The sequence below is a fragment of the Pelophylax lessonae genome (genome assembly GCF_965119305.1).
Source record: "Pelophylax lessonae genome assembly, chromosome: 2".
Lineage (NCBI taxonomy): Eukaryota > Metazoa > Chordata > Amphibia > Anura > Ranidae > Pelophylax > Pelophylax lessonae.
Window position 1 is genome coordinate 112,791,462 of NC_138769.1, and position 19,583 is coordinate 112,811,044.

Below are 19,583 nucleotides of genomic sequence, written 5' to 3' on the forward strand. Positions count from 1 at the left end.
CTGAGATCTGATGAGAGGCTACGGTTGATCCTGGTTCCGTGGGAGCTGATTGTCATTTCCTGCCCTCAAGGGAGGTGGTTAGAATTGTTGTGGGTAGCCGGCTCGACAGGGGGACCTTATGCTTACCTTAATGGGACTGAGGCAGACCCAAAGAGTAATTACCATGGTGAGAGGTTTTGTAGACTAGCCTGTTTATTGGGATGGTACTGCTATTTTCATGGAATTACCTTGGAATCTTTCCTTTGATAGCTTCCTTGCTTGTTTGGGATTACAAAACACTTTGTTATGGATCGATCCACCAAGGACTATGGGCCCCGAAGCTGGGTTAGGATTAGCACTACTGGCCAGTAGTATAACCAGGGACTTTGACTAGTTTAGCTAAGCTGTTTGATAATATACTACACATTATTGTAATATTACCTTTGGTGATGGTATTACTACTGCTGTTGTGTTGTTAACCCGCTTTCCCTCTTCAGGGTTTTACCTCTGAATGAAGCACATTGAAATGTTTTCAAATTGTGATGGTGGTCACTGTGGTCCAGGTACTGACCAAGTCATCAGTGGTGCAGTGCAGTAGAACCTAAACAAGCCAGTGGCTCCCCTAGGGTAGCTCTATATATGCATGTTTCTTTCATCAGACAATGGATTGCAGTGTATAAAAAGAACAAATGGTATGTTAGACTAACGGGAAACCTTTCTATAAGCAGTCCTCTTTGTAATACTCTGTAGGCTATTAACATGTTGTGTTGTCTCCCGTGTTTTAACTGAGAAACCTCCACTGTGTTTGGTATAGCTGCAAAAGGTCTGTAATTATATGCTTTTGTTCTTCCACTCCATTAGGCTTTGTGGATTACAAGTGCAGCCCCAACTGAGAAAATATGCTGTATGTGACACACATTTATCCATACTGCATTGTATTACAAGATGCTTTTTTTCAAGAAAATATGTAACACGCAATAGAAAAAGTAACTTTCAAAGCGTGCGGACAGCTGAATACAAGATTGCCCTATTCACCTATAATTTACCTTTTACAGAGCATAAACTGTTTCAGTTTTAAGGGGCGCAGTCCTCAACCATAACAGAGACATAAGGCCTCTGTCTGTATCTCATCTGCCAGAGAACCACTCTCTTCTGAATTATTGATGAACTAATGTTGCAAAATTTGAGCTGACTTACATTTTTAAAAAATGTTAAATTCGAATTACAATGAAGTCAATGGTGGACCATTTTTTCAAGATCAGTTTTGTTCTTTTGGAGGACTACTAGACAAGTTTCTATTATCAAAATGTTGAGGAAAGCAAACAAAAAGGTAAATAAATAAATCAATAAATATCAATAAGTTAAATAAAAACTAAATGGGCACAATGGAAGCAATAGGTCTTTTCACATTGCCTTAAGAGTGGTATGGCAAATACACAAATCCTCCACTTTTGCAGTGAAATTTGAGCAAACCTTACCATATGTTTGGTATGTGTTCCCATTCACAAAGCATACCTAAAAACGTTTAAAAATATATTTCATACCTTTTATATGTTTCTAAAGGAAAAGGTGTCATGGCTGATTCTAAGAATTTCTGGACAGCCCTAAATAGGAACTATACTCACCTATGCTCCAGCACCATGCCCAGGAGCCATCTTTGAGCCCCCTATTCTCCACTTTCTGTTTCTATGTATATGCATTCATTGATTTCGTTACTAGAAAAGCAACTTCATAGGTAGTAAAAAAAAAAAAAGCTGTTTCTTGCCCTGCCATTATTATATTTTGGGTATGGGGGGAACAAGTACAGGTTAAAAAAAAAAGACTGTTGGGAAAAATATTTGGGCTGATAAAATCTCAAATCACCATATTTAAAAACTAAAATTTCAACTTTCAAATTGAATTTCAAATTACATTTTTAACTTTCAGTTTCACAAGAACTCATGTCCCTGTAGCAGGGAGTGTTGTCATGAAGTCATAAGGAAAAAACACTGAGAGCAGCAGGTGTCACATCTGAGATCAAATCTCCTGGAAGTGTCAGTTACCTAAAGGGCTTTAGAAGAACTGGTGAATGGGGTAGTGTTCCGCAGTATGGGCACCAGGAAAGCAACGGCCCATTTTTACTAGTAAGAACAGTTTTAGCAATATCTTTTGCATGACAGGGTTATTTTAAATACCCTTTTTGATGGGATTAAACCTTTGCTTTCTACATATATGTGGCAACAAGGATTTCTATGTCTTTAATTTCAAAATATTGTTATAAATATTGTTTAATAGACTGCTTAATTAATCTTAATCTTTTGCATGGTCAAGATCAGTGCTGTTCTCTATACTGCAACTCTGCTGTTACTATTCAATATTATTCTTGTTCATTTAGGGAGTGCTTATTCTACTGCCACTTTTATGTTTAAAGTATATACACTGACTGTTTAAGTATTTGTCTAATCATACCCTTCTTTTCCGCCACCTCCGTTACACTGTTTTACCTCTACTTTTGTTTTTCTTATACAGTACAATAACATTATGATATTATTTATGAGAATTAAAGACTACAGTTTCCTCATCCCCTAATAAAGTACAAATCCACCAGGGCGCAAACCTCCCAACTAATAGGATACAAATGTAAAAGAGTTAGAAAAACCTTGCAAACTAGTCTTTTGGAAAAATCTTTTTTTGCACCATTTAAATACAACTATAAAGGGTCTTTCTCAAAAAATAGAGATTAAACTAGACCTATATTTTTCACTAGAATTATTTTTAAATCATTTCTATTAATATTTTATAATCTTTATAAAAATTTATAAGAATTATAATTTTATAAATATTATTATAATCTATTAATATTTGTATTTATTGTAATTAATGAAGAAATATGGTCAAAGCTCTTTTGGCCATACTTATCCTGTAGGTCACAGGAATGCACTTAGTTCTGCAGTCCTGTGACCCAGCTAAAGCCTGCTGTTGGCGGATATCCCAGAGCCAGTCCAGGCTCTGCAGCTGTCCCTCCCAGATGCCTGACCGGCAGCTGGCTAAACCTCTTAGTGTGCCTCTAAGAGCCCAGAGTTCCAGTGAGTGCTGGAGAGGCAGAGCAGAGAGCCAGTGACAGACAGTCACCACTGTGTGCTCAGAGCAGACCCAAAAACTGAGCGATCAAAGATCTTGGATCACTCAGTGCTCAGTGTAGAGGTAGCAGGAGACAGATGCAGCCCAGGATAAATGCTTAATCTACATACTGTAGGTGAGTAGGATTGTTTTCTTTTTTTTTTTTTGCTTTTTTTTAAGAATCCTTGACTCCTCTTTTAATATTCTGATTGCAGAGAATCATTCTTAATATGATGAATACCAAAAAATTTAAGTGAAGTGTGAAAAATCTATTTAATTTCAGATGCTGTGCTGTAAACGAAAAATGGGGATTAAATATGTAATAGGTGTTTTACTATTTGAGCTTTTATGAGAAACTAGGGACAGAGAAGAGGCAGACATACAGCTGCAAGAAAAAGTATGTGAACCCTTTGGAATTATATGGATTTCTGCACAAATTGGTCATGATCTGATCATCATCTAAGTCACAACAATAGACAATCACAGTCTGCTTAAACTAATAACACACAGAGAATGAAATGTTACCATGTTTTTATTGAACACACCATGTAAAAATTCACAGTGCAGGTGGGAAAAGTATGTGAACCCTTGGATTTAATAACTGGTTGAATCTCCTTTGGCAGCAATAACTTCAGCCAAACATTTCCTGTAGTTGCAGATCAGACGTGCACAACGGTCAAGAGTAATTCTTGACCATTCCTCTTTACAGAACTGTTTCAGTTCAGAAATATTCTTGGGATGTCTGGTGGGAATCGCTTCCTTGAGGTCATGCCACAGCATCTCAATCGGGTTGAGGTCAGGATTCTGACTGGGCCACTTCAGAAGGCGTATTTTCTTCTGTTTAAGCCATTCTGTTGTTGATTTACTTCTATGCTTTGGCTCATTGTCCTGTTGCAACACCCATCTTCTGTTGAGCTTCAGCTGGTAGACAGATGGCCTTAAGTTCTCCTGCAAAATGTCTTGATAAACTTGGGAATTCATTTTTCCTTCGATTATAGCAATCCGTCCAGGCCCTGAGACAGCAAAGCAGCCCCAAACCATGATGCCCCCACCACCATACTTCACAGTTGGGATGAGGTTTTGATGTTGGTGTGCTGTGCCTCTTTTTCGCCACACATAGTGTTGTGTGTTTCTTCCAAACAACTCAACTTTGGTTTCATCTGCCCACAGAATATTTTGCCAGTACTGCTGTGGAACATCCAGGTGCTCTTGTGCAAACTGTAAACGTGCAGAATGTTTTGTTTGGACAGCAGTGGCTTCCTCTGTGGTATCCTCCCATGAAATCCATTCTTGTTTAGTGTTATTGTAGATTCGCTAACAGGGATGATAGCATTTGCCAGTGACTTTTGTAAGTCTTTAGCTGACACTCTAGGATTCTTCTTCACCTCATTGAGCAGTCTGCACTGTGCTCTTGCAATCATCTTTACAGGACGGCCACTTCTAGGGAGAGTAGCAGCAGTGCTGAATTTTCTCCATTTATAGACAATTTGTCTTACCGTGGACTGATGAACAGCAAGGCGTTTGGAGATACTTTTATAACCCTTTCCAGCTTTATGCAAGTCAACAATTTTTAATCGTAGGTCTTCTGAGAGCTCTTTTGCCCAAAGCATCATTCACATCAGGCAATGCTTCTTGTGAAAAGCAAACCCAGAACTGGTGTGTGTTTTTTATAGGGCAGGGCAGCTGTAACAATTACCTCCAATCTCATCTCATTGATTGGACTCCAGTTGGCTGACATCTCCCTCCAATTAGCTCTTGGAGATGTCATTAGTCTGTGGGTTCACATACTTTTGCCACCTGCACTGTGAATGTTTACATGGTGTGTTCAATAAAACATGGCAACATGTCATTCTTTGTGTGTTATTAGTTTAAGCAGACTGTGATTATCTATTGTTGTGACTTAGATGATGATCAGATCACACTTTATGACCAATTTGTGCAGAAATCCATATATATTTTTCCTTGCAGCTGTATATAGGGGTGTATTTATATTAAAAAAAAAAAAATTGCAGAGCTATTCACCCAGTGAAACTGAATCTACGTTTGTTCTGTATGAATGGAGACAAAACCAAATTTTATTAGGCTATTTTCTCTTCACGTCAAACGTTATTCTTCATACAGAGTAGAATGAACCTGGAAAATACTGCATTATGGCCACTAGGTAATACATACTTATGTACCTTGATTTTCAGCTCTATATATTTCCTGAACTACTCTTTATGAAGAATAACATTCAATCAGGAGAGAAAATAGCCCAATATCATGTTTTTTGTCCCCATTGGCACAAAACAAATGTACATGCAAATACACAGAATAAACACTCATAACACTTGTTGTGGAATTTTTCCTCAGGTACAAAATACCTGTTACCTGTTAGTCAGTGATACCAAATCAGACAATATATAGCTATATATATAATGAGATCAGACAAGACTCAAGATGCCTTGCTGGATCTTGTAAAGGCCAATAAGGTATCCAGAAAATGTAAGATAGGTATGCCACGACATCTCCCCCCCTCTTGAGAATTTATTGATCAGGCTAACTAACTACCTATTCTGCTTATCAGATTCCTCCAAGGGAGCAGCCCCTTACGCTTGGAACACTGGCCCAGAGGGCAAACCTCAGTGGGGGGTGTCCGAGTCTTGGTAAGGTTCTGAGGCGGAGATTACTTCATACATGGGGGTTTGAGGTGACAGATGTCTCATTACAGCATACTCAGCATCATCAATCGCTTCTTATTTCCGTATAGAGTTGAAATAGGTTGTCTCCTTGGCCTTGGTAACCTTATCAACCAAACACATAATTATTTTAATTTAACAGATAACTAGAGATCATAATTATCATAAACATCAATATAAATACACCACTTTCATTATTTTAGGAGATAAGGCAAAACCTCCAAAAGACTGTGTTCATTAGGATGGGCGGACACCATTGGAAGTAAAGAGGCTATAGTACCTGTTCCTGTGACACACTGAGAAAGTAAACTATGGGCCTTATTGCCACAGACACAATAGATTTCCAACCCTGAATGTGACCACCCTGAGGTGAAAATGGGTATTAATAACTTTTCTGCATAATACCCCAGTTTCTGTCTGAACAACAGAAACCTGAGGGCTTCTCCTAGGTGAGAGATGTCCATATTGTCATTTAATATGGCTCATATTCTATGTTTAACAGTTTCATTTCTGTAATGCATGCAAGTTTCATTTCATGGGCTGTTCACGGTCAGCTGTAGGCAGGATATGTTTATCAGTGCTTGTGAACAGTCCACCCTCCCTACATCAGTTTTATTTCCATAGAACTCTATACACACTGTAGGATTCTTGAAACCTGCGACTTTTGGGGGAATTAACATGTCCTTTTGTGCACTGGTAATGTTTCTATAGGATTTTGAAAACTCTGTCTGATTTAGATCCTCTAATGCAAGTGGGTTTACTAGCACAGGTATAGTCTGGGACTCTGGGTGTAATTGTGGACATATCTAGCACCCTGAGTACCCTGACTTCCTGGCTACCTGGTATTTAAACTTAACAGTACATTGGGCCTTAGGTTGTCTGTCTCTTTTATACCCAACCTTCCCATACATATTAAAAATTAAAAGAAAATCATTGTACCACCTTTTTTTCAATGACTGGCGTGAATCCATGTATCCCTTCTACCTTGAGGGATGTTGGTGTAACCAATTTCACTCTTAGTAGCCTTACTTTATGACTTAGTATCCTCATTTGGATCTGGTAGGGATGAAAACACACTATTATGCATTTTTGTCAATTGCTTTTAAAGCGCTGCAACACATCTAGTGAGATCTGAGTGTGTGGCTTGCAATTGCTGTGGTAAATAGAGACCTGCTTCAGGTACCCACACCTCTCTTGGGAGTGTTCCTGACAAAGAAAAGACGTAAAACAATCTACCTGTTTCTGCTATTATTTTACTCAACTTGTGTTTTTTTTTTTTTTTTACCATACAACCTTTTGTACCTTTCCGCTACTCTGTGAGTGATATGGAGTGTGAAAGGCTTTCTCAATATTTAGTGCGGATAGGATCTCTTGTAGAACCCTTCCTGTAAAGTGAGTACCCCTGTCACTTTCCATAGTTTCTGGTATTCTATACCTGCACATTACCTGGGGCAAAGGCCTTTTTCCTGTGGTTTGTACTGTACCCCTAGAGACTGGCCAGGCCTCAGGCCATCCTGAAAAATGTCTATACAAACTAAAACATGTGCATCGGGACCAGACTGTGGGAAATCAATGTAATCTATTTGAACTCCTTGGAAAGGACAGTCTGACTTAGGCGGTGCTTTTATGGGGTGCTTACAGCTCTACTAGCATTGTACCTAGCACAGGTAAGACAAGAAGCAGTATATTTTGCAGCTACTCCAGGAAAACCTGGTGCTAACCAGTGTTGTATTACCAAGGTGGTCATTAGAGTCTTTGAGATATGACACGATCCGTGAGCTGCGGCTGCCACCCTCGGGTATAGGGCCTGAGATCAGACAGAAATGCTCCTCCATCCTCCAGCAACCAGTTACATCCAGTGTTGCACTGTTCTTCCGCCACTTCTCACGCTCCTGTGAGGGGGCATTTTCTGCAATGATATCAAGATTGCCATACTTACAGGAGTTGGTTGCTTTCCTACGAGTGTCAGTACCCGGATAGGGACCTGTTCCAGTGCAGCCTTCTTCGCTGCTCTGTCGGCCATTGCGTTTCCTGCAGCTTCTTCTGTGTCCTCTCTTGCATGTGCCTTGGTTTTTTTTAATAAATGGCCACCTTGGTGGAACACTGGAAGACTAAGAACAATCTCTATTATATGTGGATGCTTTATTGACTTACCGGCTGAGGTCAAAAAGCTACAAGCTTTCAAAAATATGACCAAAATCATGTCAATGTGAATGTTAACTCTTTAAAATTCACAGGCCTTTGCCAAAACCATCAGCTGCTTGTGCTTAGAACTTTAGATTTAATGCCTCTGCATTCCTTTTGTTTATTTATTGCTGTTACTACTGCATACCCAGTTACAAGCTTACCCTCCTCTGTTTATAAACATGATCCATCTACATAAAGGGTCTCATCAGGGCTTTAGAGAGGAGCCTTTTATCACTGGGTCAAGCTGGCAAGAGACATATGCTACATACTGGATTAATGGGCACTTCATCTGAACTGAACACTGAAATTTTAACTCAACACAAACATTACTTTTTTTTTTTTTTTTTAAATGACTTCCCCTTTTCCTTTGAAGCCAGGCAGGAAACCACTCCCACCCCTGCTACTGTTATTCCTACTGTAAACCTCTCGGACGCTTCTGATGGGGACATGCGGACACAGGTTAGCTGAATACCTTATTTCCTGTCTATCTGGGGGAGAGGCTGGCTCCAATTCTTTGCTCTAATGTCCTGTCTTTACACTATTTGTAGTAGGTCACTTTTTATACACCCATAATGACAGGAAGTAATGTACTTTTATCTTTCAAACAAATATCCTCTAAAACTTTGTCCCGAATTTCAAAAATCTTATCAGAGGTTCCCCTTTGGTTACGGAGGGTGCCCCTGAAATACCACTTAATATACCATAATTATATAGAAAGTTATTCTATTTTAAAACTTTTGGCTCAGTGCCAAATAGGGTTTAATGGTCATGTTAATTGCGGTAACCCTTAATGTCTAAACAAAGATTCCTGGTTTAAAGGGCAACCTATTATTTTTCATCTTAGTTTAATTTAATACAAAATAACCTCAAAAATATCATATGCCGTTCATTTATCATATAAAGAAACAATCTTTTTCTCCGTGCTACAAACTCAGAGGACTACTTCCTCTTTTTATATCAAAGACACAGAGCCTGTTTTTTTTTCCTGTCTTAAAAGAAACCGCAACAGGCTTATGAATTAAAGGGCAACGATCATCCTTACTTTTCTTATGAATACAAGATTTGCTGTGTTTTCTCATGAAACAATTCAACACATTATTGTTTATACTTGTTTCAACTCATTTATCATAATATCAATACTCATTCAACTTCATACTATCCTGCTTCCATATTTCTGCAACTGATTTTAAGTTTGTTCTTGCCAAATCTGTTTCATACACTTTACAAAAATATGTCATATCCTATCTTATCTTATCCTACAACTAGGATTATTAGCTGTCCAACTACAGAACACTTTAATTGGCTGTGTAGCCCAAAAACTATGCTCCCAGAGGATTTAATCTTCAAATGCAAACTCCCTGGTCTGCCCCATTTATCTGGTAACCCTGTTACCCATACACTCTAAGGCCATGGTCCTAATGACCTTTCTCATCGACCCCTGGTCGGTATCTACGGAAACCCAGTTTCCCATTTCACTGTTATCCAAAAATAGAATAACTACCTCTAACTTCCAAGTTCTCTGTGACCTGGACTTACCTATAACTTCCAAGTTCTCTGTGACCTGGACTTCGGCCCTCACACAGCCGATAACTCTAACTTCCAAGTTCTCTGTGACCTGGACTTCGGCCCTCACACAGCCGATAACTCTAACTTCCAAGTTCTCTGTGACCTGGACTTCGGCCCTCACACAGCCGATAACTCTAACTTCCAAGTTCTCTGTGACCTGGACTTACCTATAACTTCCAAGTTCTCTGTGACCTGGACTTAAAAACAGCCTATTACCATATGCATATGTTTACATATATACTATAACATAGAGATAGAAACCTTTACATGTATATGAAATGTCAGGCTAAAACAGTCATATACATTCAATGCTTGCTACGTCTCAAATGGACACTCCGAAATGAGACCGCTTTACCAGAACACAACTGGGGGTCACGTTCCTGCGTGTCCAAGACACCCACAGCAGTGAGGGTTGACCCAACCTCACCTTTCGCAACAAATGTTAGTAGCAATATATACACCGACTAAGGGTTTAGGTTCTTTAAGAGGGTATTACATCAAAAATAAAACAGAGTTACCTGGACGTCATTGGATGGACTGAAAAACATTGTAAGCAGACAATGGGCTTACCTGGCCAGATATTTTCAGTGTATCCAATGCAGTCCAGATGTCTCACTCCGTCCTCAGATGACGTCACCTCTCCTGGCTGGCTCGCCAAATTGTTGTGGAATTTTTCCTCAGGTACAAAATACCTGTTACCTGTTAGTCAGTGATACCAAATCAGACAATATATAGCTATATATATAATGAGATCAGACAAGACTCAAGATGGCTGAATCATAGTGACCTGATTTATTACAGCGTTTCTGGAGTTTATATATACTCAAAAATGGGTTTGTCATTACAATCTGACGTACAAGAAATGGGTTGTTATTAACATCTTTTATCCAATCAAAGTTAACAACTAATTATAGTAAGCATTATGTCAATCTAGATCGTGATTCTCTGTCATATGGGAAATTTCTTGGTGACGTTCAATAAAAGTTCCAAAGGGGCTTTTTAGAAGATATTATTGGCTTTGTGGTCAGCTGTCCAGACAGAGTTGATATTCTGAGAGATAGGGAACTTCCACTGTTTCGGTCATCTGATATATTCTTAGCCTTTGCAAGCTCAGTGACACATGTAAAGAAATCAAAGTAAAATGAGATTAACTCAAAATACATTTTGTTTAAGATAAACATTCTAAATGCCAGTCAAGGCATCCTGCATATCCAGCAAGGTATCTTGTAAAGGCCAATAAGGTATCCAGAAAATGTAAGATAGGTATGCCACGACACACTCAATTTACATAATAATACTTATACATTTACACTTAGTTTAGCTGGGATAATGACAATGAAAGCGAAAGCAAAAAACAAAAATGGGACTTTATAGGAGGTGGGACCAGCCACAGATAATATTATAAATACATCATAAGAAAGACCAGAGGGGTAATATTAATTCATCTGTTTATTAAAAGTCTATAGACCAAATATCAGTAAAACCAAAGTGTTCACAAATAACATGTGGATGTAAATGGTCCAAGACAATAATACAAAAAGGTACAGTATTAATCTGGTACATTCTGATACATGGTAAACATATAATATAATGGGGTCATGTAACAAAGATATTAAAGACCTAACAGAGGTGTAGCTTACAATTGAGTGTCAACTGTTTCAGAGTTCACATCTCATCCGGGGGTATCTCCATCCCGGGCACTGAGGGAGCGAGGCCTGCATGCGCCAGGCAGGTATGGAGGATGAATGATGTGGTGAGGATCTCCATAGAATAATCTCAAAAGGTCTCCACTGACCATACAAGTATAAATCTATAGAAAAAATAAAGTGTGTATGTATATATATATATATATATATATATATATATATATATATATATATAAAAAATAAAATAATAATGCTGGATATTCGGAGAGTGTGGCTATAATTTAGATCCAAAGAACCAAAGCCCAAAAACCGGGAAAAAGAAAAAGGTGAAACAAGTAATTAAATAGTGATTTGTGGAACAACCATACTCTCAATGGTCTAGGGTTGTCATTGGTGTACCCCAAGGTTCAGTGTTGGAACCCTTACTTTTTAATATATTTAAAAATGATATAGGGTCTGGGATTGAAAGTAATATTTCAGTCTTTGTAGATGACAGCAAGCTATGCAGTGGAATAACTTCCTTATAGGATGTCTCCAACCTTCAAGCCAACCTCCATGCACTGTTTAATTGGGTAACTGTGTGGAAAATGAGGTTTAATATTGATAAATGTAAAGCTATGCACTTGGGGGCTAAGAATATGCATGCATTATACATACTAGAGGGAGTAAAACTGGAGGAATCAATGGGGGAGAAGATCTGGGTGTTCTGGTATATCATAAGCTTATTAATAGCATGAAACGCCAAACAGTGGTCTCCAAAGCAAGCAAAATCCATTCTTGTATTAAGTAGAGGTGTAGACTGCAGAGAGAGAGATATAATTTTGCCCCTGTACAAATCATTAGTAAGACCTCATCTGGAATATGCAGTTCAGTTTTGGGCACCAGTTTTTAAAAATAGTATCAGGGAACCGGAGAAAGTGCAGAGAAGAGCAACCAAACTGATAAGAGGCATGGAGGAGCTGGGCCACGAGGAACGATTAGCTGAAGAGAAGAGGAGATTAGGGGGGATATGATCAACATGTATAAATACATAAGGGGTCCATATAGTGAACTCAGTGTAGAGTCATTCACCTTAAAGTTATCACAGAGGACAAGAGGGCACTCATTACATCTGGAGGAAAAGAGATTCAATCTCTAAAAATGAAAAAGCTTCTTCACAGTAAGAGCTGTGAAAATGTGGAATAGACTCCCTTGAGAGCTGGTTCTGGCCAGCTCAGTAGATTGCTTTAAAAAAGGGTTGGATTTTTTTCCTTAAATGCACATATTATAACTGGATACTAAAATGTATATGTAAAGTTGATCCAGGGATTATCCTATTGCCTGTTGGGTGATCAAAAAGTAAATAGTTTCCCCCGCTGGAGAAAATTGGATCATGCTTTATTTATTTTTTTTTGCTTTCCGCTGGATCAACTGTGGGTTTAGGATTGTATATATGGAGTTTTTTTTTTCTCTATGTAACATAACAGTGGACATTGACAATAATCCAGTTTTAGTTGAATAAACCTTGAATCCTTTCTAAGGCTGGGTTCATATGGGTGCGATGGAAGACATTACATGTGATGTCTGTGTGATGCAAATTCGGCCATACAGATTGTATGGCTGAATTCACATTGCAGTCGTACCAAATTTGTGCAGTACTCTTTTTTTTGGTCCACACCAGAATCGGATCGCATAGATGTACACACCTATGCGATCCGATTCCTGTCCGAAATGACAATTCGCACTGCGATGTGTGAACCGATCTGGGGATGTCATTAACTTTTTATTGACACTCCCAGCGGTTCGCATATGGCAGTGTGAACTGCCTGCGAGTCGGGTGCGATGCGGGAACCTGCAGTGGATTGGCAGGGTTTCCCACATCGCACCAATGGGAACCAAGCCTTTGTGATTTTGCATAACACTGCATTCAAACTTTCTAGTGTGAGTATCAGTCAACACCAGGCAGCTAGCACATTTGTCATTTTACTGTAATATTTATTCACAAAACACAACCTAAATGATAGGATTTCAAAGGAAAAGAACATTTCAGATTCATCGGAAGTATTTTTGCATTAACCTTTAGCACATGAAGTGTATAATTACAACATTCAGTAACATAAAAACAAACTAGTTTTTCATCATTTGTAAATAGAAAAGATACAAGTAATTTCATACTTGTGTTTCCCAATGGGCTTTTTGTTGTGAACTGAGGCGTACATTCCAGATTCTATCACATTAATTACTAATATGAAGAAATGCTTTGACTCTCATAAAGACCTAAGAGAAATACAAATAGAAAACAACTGTTTCTGCACAAGTTTACAGACATTTTATGGTTTACAAGCCATGCAAACAACCAATTTTGTGGTTGAAAAGGGGATGCCTGGGACTGAAGTACATACCAACACTTGATGTGTTCCCCCATCTGGCCAATCTGCGGTACTCTTAGTTTTAAATTAAATGTTTTTAATTGCAGGTCTATCTACTGTTCAGATGTGGCACTGCAGCATAAACAGGCACATTGGATCTCTGTGGTAACCATTTCATTTCACTTGTGCAATAATAATAATGTGCAATAATTGGAACAGAAGATTGGAGCATCACAAATATGAAAATCCAAAACTGAGGTTTTATTACAAACATGTGATAGACTAAAAACCAACGTGTTTTGGGAGCCATCTTTTGCCCCCTTCAGGGCTTCATAGAATTACTTAAAAGACTTGAACTGTGATTAAAATCCAATACTTCACACAGCAAATAATGTGAGCAGCAATAATAGACTTAACCACTTAAGCCCCGCAAGATTTTACCCCCTTCCTGACCAGGGCCTATTTTGCGATTCGGCACTGCGTGATTTTTAACGGACAATTGCGCGGTCGTGTGACGCTGTACCTAAATGAAATTGACGTCCTTTTTTTTTCCACAAACAGAGCTTTCTTTTGGTGGTATTTGATCACCTGTGCGATTTTTTGATCATGCGCTATAAACAAAAAAAGAGCGACAATTTTGTAAAAATAACAATATTTTTCAAATTTTTTTATATGAAATTCCCCCAAAAAAATTTAAAAATCAAAATTTTTTAACATTTTAGGCCAATTTGTTTTCTGCTACATATGTTTGGTAAAAAAAAATCGCAAAAAGCGTATTTTGATTGGTTTGTGCAAAAGTTATTGCGTTTACTAACTAAGGGAAAGATTTTTGTAATTTTTTTGTTTTTTTTTAACGTGTAATGGCGGCGATCTGCGGTTTTTTTTGCGGGACTGCGACATTGCGGCGGACAGATCGGACCCTTGACTGACATTTTTGACACTTTTTGGGGTACCAGTGACATTACTACAGTAATCAGTGCTATACATATGCACTGTTACTGTAAAAATGACACTGGGAGGGAAGGAGTTTACTTTATTGGAGAGGGAGGGGTTAAGTGTGTCCCTAGGGGCGTGATTCTTACTGTGATTCGATGTGGCTGTGTGTGTGACTACAGAGATCAATGGTCCTACAAAGCAGGACCGTATGATCTGTCCTTTTACACAGGGGAGAATGACAGGGGGCTTTGTTTACATTAGCCGCCTGCCTTTCTCCCTTTCCACCCGACGATCGCTAGTGACCGGCGGACATCGGGTCCGCCGGTCACACGCGCCGGCTTCTTAGGGAACAAACGAGGGCGAGAGCGCGCCTCCGGCGGCGCGCTCGCCCCCTATTGGCTCCCAGGCTAGTGACGTAACTTTACGTCACTTTGCCTGGGAGGGGCTGACTGCCACCATATATAGTCGGGCGGCAAGTGGTTAAATGGTAACTCCACTTTCGTAGGGAAAACAATTAGCAAATAAAGGAAGAATAATATAGCGTATACGATTGCGACACAAATCATATTGTAATTGAATGATATTAAAAATTACCTTTCCTTTTCAATCTGCAGCCGCTGTAATTTTCTGAAAATGCAATGCAACATGGCTACCTGGGGTTGTTCTGTACACAGAATGTATACTGACCACACCCCAAAAACAATCATTTCCTGATTGTGTGATTGGCTCACCAGTTTTCCCAGAAGTCTGCCTAAGATACAAGTCAGACTTCAGGAATCCCTGCAACAAAAAATGTCATTTTGGTGAGATACTCCCAATCGGAACACGTCTAAAGGGATGCAGGCCCAGCAGCTTCCCTCATTAGTGCTCTGCAGCTGCACAGCTAACAGATAATTATGAAACCACTCCCATAAGACCCACTCAGCACAGAGGAACAAACAGGGTTTTATTCAGAATAATAAAAGGTAGGAATCTGCAACAAAGGTTATAATCCTTGCAATGCACATAGATCACCCAGAGGGGAATGTTTTTTTTCAACAAAAGGTGTAGTTACACTTTAAGTTTTCCTCCAAGGGGCTGCTTGAGATAGAAACCCTTTCAAGTCACACTTGGAAGATTGACCCAAATAAATCTTGAAAATAACTTTTAATTTATCCTATTTTGTAAGCATGAATTAGCCAATGAGACAGAGCATTAAGCTTAAGCCTGCAAATGAAACATTGCAAAAAGGATACTCTTTACATATGAATCTAATAAGCCCTTATTATGATTTGAATATTTCCTACTGCTGTACCCTGTACACAATAAACTGGAACCGTGAGAATGTTTTCTCTTTTGCTTAGCATTAAGATGTAATTGGTATAAACCAGAACTTGCCTCCAGCTATATCCCTCAAGGAATACTTTGAGAATATTATGTCAGGAACTTTACAATTTTAGATCATGCTTTTCATTTTTGGAAAATGAATAACTGCAGAGATTAGGATAAGATACTGGCAGCTAGATGGTAAAAATATTTAACAGATTATGTTTCCTGCCAGACAGTGGCTGAAATAATTACAGCATTTTCACTTTGTTTTTAAAAACAATATCTCAATAACAATACTATACATTGCTTTTCATGTAAACCATATATTACAATTATTACCATCCACTGGGTATTTTACAATAATAAAAGAAAATTATAATAGTTTTTGCATTTCACTGTTTTGAACATTTAACATTTATGAATTATTATTATTATGAAAAAACACATTTCTAATAGGTTGAATTTATGATACTTTGTTCGCAAACCATGTTTGGTTTTCTATGTCGAAAACTTTGTACTGAATGTTGGCTTTTATATGCTACCAAAGGGGTGGGGTGAGTCAGTCAGCCATTCAAAACAGCTGCTAGCCTTACAGCTTCACCTACTGGTTGCAGATGGTAACTATAAAATATTTGTATGCAATATCTTATATTTACTTGATTTGAATAAAATTAATATAAAAAAAAAAACAAAACTGAAAATAATCAACAAAATATACAACAGTTATTTATATGCCTTTAAGAAAGTTAGACATTAACCTTGGCCCCAGTGTAATATGTGCCCCCCTATACAACCCTATTACACTTTTAGAAAAGTGAAATAGGAAACAGACCATGTGTAGCCTCTCCTATATGGACTAACCCCGCAGGAGCTGCTAAAAATATTGTTGGTTTCTTACTCTGCCTTTTCAACCCCAAGAACAGACTCAACCCCACTGGCACACCTGGCAATAATGATAGTGTAAATACAAAAGAAAATGGACACAAGTTGTAGTGAACACAGAAATTATCTTTTCTGTGAACTTGCTTAAGGAGGAAAATAAACAATAGTAGCACTAATATTGAATAGTAAATAGATATGTATGGGTGAAGCAAAGGATATCAAAGGAACCTCAAAGATCAAATCTGCCTGCTTTCAGGGGACTACTTTAAGTTAAATAATCCCGAGAGCAGAGGTAAACACACAAAAGTAACAAATTATATGGTGGATGTTACTTCAGCGAATTACCTGCCAACTCTACTTGGATTGGGCTAGTCCAGGCAGGAGGAGGGCAGAGGAATGACCTTGTTTTCTATGTCAGTTCTCTCTGTCCTTCATCCCAGCATCACAGCCCCAAATGACCACCTTAAACACAATACCTGATTCAGTACACTGAATTAACTCACAACTTGAACCTTCTCATATAATGACTAGAGTCCTAAATGTAGACAGGGATCTTCAGACTTCAGATGACTTTATGGTGGTGCACTTGTTGTCGTTCTTGCATGGAGAGAACAAAGTACATCCAAAGAGGGCTTGGTAGATGGAAAGGACTCAAATGGTGTGGGTACTCTTCAGTTAAATCAGGCAGTGTGTATCAGCATCACAGATTCTCCTAATCAGGTGAGGCAGAGCAATAACAGCAGTTCAGTGTTCTGGGTTAGGGAGGACTGGGCAAGTGCCCTCCGATCCTGCAGTTAAGGCCCAAACCGAACATCCTGGAAAAGGCAGGCTCTTCTGGTAACTCAACTGGTCACCTCACTCTGGAGCACTTCACACAGCCAATGCAGGTGCGCCTAGATCTGCACCTGCGTTCCCCCTCCTTCAGGCTGGATGTCTGGAAAACAGCGGTGGGCTGACTAGGAAGATAGCACCTCTCTCTTGCATCCAGCCTCTTCTGAACTGAATTGCTTAGCAGGTAAGATGGATGCCTCTTCTCCTCCTCTTGCCAGAGAATCCTGGGCTGTGTAGTTCTGTTCTCACATAGGGCTATGGAGCCATTTTTGGTGGGGACTACATGCCCCAGAATGCTTTGCTGATTGCTGCTAATTCGCTCTCTTCTACGTGCCAATAAAGATGTAGGGGGAGGAAGCAGAATATACAGAGTCAGTGTCAGTAAGGAGAAGAAGGGGGGAGAAATTCACCGCAGGAGAGCTTTGGTCAGCTTGGCATGGCACGGGAGATGCAAGGCACCTGCTACACATACAACACAGCTTCAAGGCTTCAAGGGATCCTTTTTTTTTTTTTTTTTAGAAAAAGCTGTCATATTGCAAAGGGAAGCTTGGTTATGTAGTCTGCCATTATGCCTATAATGATACATGAAACATGTAACATATAGCTCTCCTACTCTAACTAGATATTCACATAGATTATCAACCTGTTGCCAATTTAGAGGCCCAATGTCACACTGCTATTTTAGTAGATCTTCAGAACAATCAGGTGTCTTTCGGGGAATCTCAAAAGAGAATCTACTGTTTACGTTTATACACAGTCACAAGCTATGTAGATATTAGTCCATCTCAAGCAAGCATTCACAAGCCTGGGAGGCCTGACAGTTCTGTGTAGTGATGGATAGAACCACCCCCGGTTCTGTTCTACAGCAGAACTCCAAAACAGGGAAAAAGTTCTAAACAGAACTTGGAAAACCAAAAGTCTTAATTTTTCAGGCTTACATGCAAGTTATTGGCCAAAAAGGATATGATGCCCTCAATACTGCCCTAGGGGACATGTATCAATGCAAAAAAAACTTTTAAAAAACATAATTTTACATTTATTGGCTGGGGGTCTCCCCTAGACTGCCTGTAAAGTGGCCCATCTGTACTGTGTATAGAACCTGCTGCAGCAAAACTGACAATAATAAAGAAAACAAAAAAGACATTTAAATAGATTTTCCCTGAAAGCTTTCTTTATTTTGTAAACAAGCAGGGTGGGGAGCTAGTCTGTATGATAAGGCCACATTTAAGGCATATTAGTGGAAAAGATGGAAATAACAAAGTTTTGCCTCACAGTGAGCAAGCCTTATGTGAAGAAGCCAAACTATAGTACACTAAGGCCAAGATTAATGATTTATTTAGTAACAGGTGCGGAAAAAATGGGCCTTGGGTGTTTGTTGTGTCTTCACACCATAACCCTTCATAGTTATCCTTGGTAAACGCAGGATTGGACTCTGCTCTTACAAAATTATGTCACACATGTGCGGAAAAATTGGGCCTTGGGTGTTGGTGATGCCTTCACACCAAAACCCTTCACAGTTATCCTTGGCAAATGCAGGATTGGACTCTACTCTTAAAAATGATGTCACACGGGTGCGGAAAAATTGGGCCTTGGGTAGTGGTGGTGCCTTTGCACCATAACCCTTCACAGGTATCCTTGTATCCTTGGCAAAGGCAGGATTGGATGCTGCTTTTAAAAATGTATGTCATACAGGTGCAGAAATTTGGGGCTTGGGTGTTGGTGGTGCCTGCACATGGTAACTCCTCACAGTTACTCTTGGAGGACGCAGGACTGGACCCTTCTGCAAAAAAACTCAAATTGTATGCAATTGGCTGTCACACAGGTGCGGAGAAATTAAACCTTGATTGTTGTTGGTGCCTCCGCACCATAGCCCTATAGAGGTACTCTTTATGAAAGCAAGAATTGGCCTTGCTGTAAAATTGTAACATTATATTCACCTGTCAAACAGGTTTTGAAAAATTTAGCCTTAAATGTTGGCGGTACCTGCACATTGTAACCCCTCACAGTTACTCTAGGGGAGAGCAGGACTTAAAACTGATTAAAATTAAATGTACTTGTCACTAGGGATGATCGAACTTTTGAAAAGTTTGGTTCGGCCAGAACATCCGAACTTCCCGAAAGTT